The following is a 3741-nucleotide window of genomic DNA, read 5'->3' on the forward strand; positions in this document are numbered from 1 at the left end:
TAAGGATTGAATTCTTGCCACTTGTTATCTCTGCGACCTAGTGCAGATTACTGAGACTCTTTCTGCTTCAGTTTTCTCTTCCATCAAATGAGGATAATGTTACCTGCCATAGTTTATGTAAGAGTTGGATGAAATAAAATTAGTCTTTAGCTTTGGTTCTGACACATAGTTATTTCTAAATAAATGGCAGCTGTTATACTGGTGGCAGTGGTACTTCTGCTGCTGATGTGCTAATATGAAGCAGATGGCTCATTAAAGGTCCTCAATAAATGTAAATTTAACTATGGAGTGTGAGTAGGGATATCACTATAAGTAGCTCCCATGTGATTCAGGTTACAATGTACATCAGTGGTCATTTTATTTAATTTTAATTTTTTTTTTTTTGAGGAACAAGAGCCCAGTGTTTTTATTTGATCATTTCTTGCATTTGAAGTACTCCTCGATGGCATCCTTGGCCTGAGCCTCTTTGCCACAGCCCTTAACCACCACACAACTGCAACCAACCGCTTTACGGGTTTTCCCTCTCTGTCAGTTTTACAGAGGCCTACCCATCCCCCTAGTTTCTTGTTGTCATCAACCTTAATCAGGTTGATTTGGTGCTCAGCACAAAGGGCCTCCACCAACTTGACATACATAGACTCATCACAGTTGGATGCAAGCACGCAGCGATGGGCTTGGCGCTTGTCTAAGGCTTTGGCAGCTTCGCATATTCCACGTGCTAGGCCATCGTGGATAATGTTGGTCTTCAGCACCTCTTGCAGAGCAGGATTAACGTCCATTACACCTCCAGCAGCAGTGCCTTCCTCGGCCCTGGCAGTGGGTTATGGGTGGAGCCGAATCTTAAGTGCACCCGAGCCTCAGTCTCCGCGCGACTCCGTGGCGTTAGTGGTCATTTTAAATAGGAATAGAAACCACCAAAGGACAGCCTTGGGTGGATAAAAGTATATTACCTGCTTTGCCTTGGCTTTCAATGAGGAAACCTAATAAGTTGGATATTTTTTTAAATACTAAAATAAAATAAAATAAAACTTTGGAATTAAAAAAATAGTTATGGTAGAGCCAATTTCTTCATCTTCAGTGGTGGTTTCCCAGCTGCTCATAGTGAGGGTCTTCAAAGCAGGCCCAAGGAGCCTCTCTTGGCCTCATCCTAAGAAAACCTCTGTATATGAGATGTAAATGATGTTGGGGATATCCTGAGTAGCTGAGAAAATCAGCAGAGATGACAAGACAAAAACAGATGCCTCCCAACTTCAATTCCAGTGGTTTCAGGAACAGGTGGAGACATCTATGAAAGGTAGAAACACTTTCTTCTGCAACAATTTTCCTCTCTTTATTAGAAAAATAGGTGGTTTCTTGTCTAGTATTGTATTTGTTGCCATGTTGGCACTTTAGAATAGCTAAACCTTATATTCCTTAAAAACAAGGTCATTTGAGAAAGATTTAGGAAGTAGGCAAAGATTGCCTCTTTCCTTCCTTTCCTGAAGTTCAGGTTGTTGGAACTAGAACTAACCCTCCCTTTTCATCCAAACCTAAGTCCACTACTAATCAGGAGCAGATTTACTAGCTGTTTCTTCTAAAGACTGCTGTTTCTGCACATACCTAATTTTAGAGGATTCTCAAACATCCCCTGCCATTGCCTTCCTCACCCTATCATCCTGTGCCTCAGAAAAGATCCAGTAATCTGTATGTCCTCAGGAAATAGGAATTTATTGTGTTTCATCCCCCAGAAGTACCTACTATATTTCCTGGAAAAAAGAATAATTGGTCTTAATGATGTCAATTCTGCTTAATCTTTTATTACATTTCATTAGAATTTGGAAGAGGTAGTTCACATCTCTCTTCCACTGCACCCCTCCCTGCAACCCTTCTAAAGACAGAATTTTAAGCAGGATGGCATCTAGGGAAGAAGGGAAGAAATATACAGTAGAATAAGTCTTTCTCACCACCTCTTTAAGCCCTACCATGGGCATCATGATTTATTCCATCTCTTTATAAGACCTGTGTTTGTTATATGAAAACAAAAACTAAGCACTTCCTTGGTGGTCCAGTGGTTAAGAATCTGCCTTGCAATGCAGGGGACATGGGTTCGAACTCTGGTCAGGGACCTAGGATCCCACATGCCGCAGGGCAACTGAGCCTGTGTGCCTCAACTACTGAACCCACACACTCTAGAGCCCATGTGCCACAACTAGAGAGAAGCCCACTCACCACAATGAAAGATCCCATAGGCCGCAACTAATACCTGATGCAGCCAGATAGATAGAATTTATTTTTTTAATACTTTTTAAAAATAAATTTATTTATCTATTTCTGTATTTATTTTTGGCTACGTTGGGTCTTCGTTGTTGCGTGCAGGCTTTCTCTAGTTGCGGTGAGCAAGGGCTACTCTTCATTGCGGTGTGCAGGCTTCTCATTGCGGTGGCTTCTCTTGTTGCGGAGCATGGGGTCTAGGCACACAGGCTTCAGTAGTTGTGGCATGCGGGCTTCAGTAGTTGTGGCTTGTGGGCTGTACAGCGCAGGCTCAGTAGTTGTGATGCATGTATTAGTTGCTCTGTGGCACGTGGGATCTTCCGGGCCCAGGACTCGAACCCGTGCCCCCTGCATTGGCAGGTGGATTCTTAACCACTGCACCACCAGGAAAACCTCAGAATTGATTTTTTTAAAAAAGGAAAATAAAAACTATACATAATAACAGCAATGACTATAATTCCAGCCAAACAAATTAGTTTCAAGCGCCCTAATGCAAGTTGTTGGATTTGTGAATGGTAAGGAACCTGCAATGGAAACAGGAAAATTTATATCAGACTCAAAATCAGTCTCATATTTAGGATGTACTTTTTGTTATATATGTCCTGAAAGCTATTCTTCCATGCAGGATGTCAAATTCTTCCATTAACTAACCTGTTGCCTTGCTGAATAGAGGAGTGAAATAAACACTTAGAAGTGTTTATTTTGATTTCCATTGTTAGCACCAAAGTTTCAAGGTTAAGATGTTGCCTTTTATTTTTGTACAATGTTGCTATTAAAGTTGTTGCACTTTCAAAGGTGATTGTGCAGTTGGCCAACTAACTGCTGTGGAGGTATAACTTTTACCAGTTACACTGAGAATTAATATTTTCACACAGAATTTTGTTCTAAAGAATATCAATGTTAGAAATGATTTGTAAAACTATAAATTCATTTGACTGACTTCATTAAAATATTGCTGCCAAACTCTAGATATCATAGAAACAAAATAAAGGATTATTATCAAAGGTGAAAGTGCCTGGGAAGAACAAGAAGTATGCAAATACTAGTGTATTATCATAATGTTCCTCAAAAAGAAATGTATTATTAATTTTTTTCCATACCTGGTCCCAAACATGGATTTTTAATGTAGGTTAAGCAAAAGTCATATGCAATAAAACCATTATGATAAGGATTATAACAATAAAAAACATGAAAATAAATGAAAGTCATGTATCATTTATGGTTAAGAATATAATCTTAAAGTGAGAAATTAAGTCTTATAACTGATTAGAAATTGTAGTGTTGAGATTCATGGCAGCCAAAGAAAAGAGGAAATCATTTATTTGCTCAGGAGACACAATTTTACCTAGCATTAAACTCTAAGAGGAACTTAAAAACTTTTCTTTATATAAAGAACATTTAACTAGCTATTGAGCAATGAATTAAATAGCTGTTTTACAAAAGATATGGAAACTATATTCATGTAACTGAGTTTTACACAAATTTACAACA

The 3741-nt window shown here is 38.9% G+C and overlaps 1 pseudogene; it reads right to left on the bottom strand.

Annotated features, from left to right (window-relative positions):
• Positions 1-355: 355 nt before the first annotated feature.
• Positions 356-821, bottom strand: LOC101285264 (40S ribosomal protein S12-like; annotated as a pseudogene).
• Positions 822-3741: the final 2920 nt, after the last annotated feature.

This window comes from Orcinus orca, chromosome 3 (assembly GCF_937001465.1).
Source record: "Orcinus orca chromosome 3, mOrcOrc1.1, whole genome shotgun sequence".
NCBI classification, from domain to species: domain Eukaryota; kingdom Metazoa; phylum Chordata; class Mammalia; order Artiodactyla; family Delphinidae; genus Orcinus; species Orcinus orca.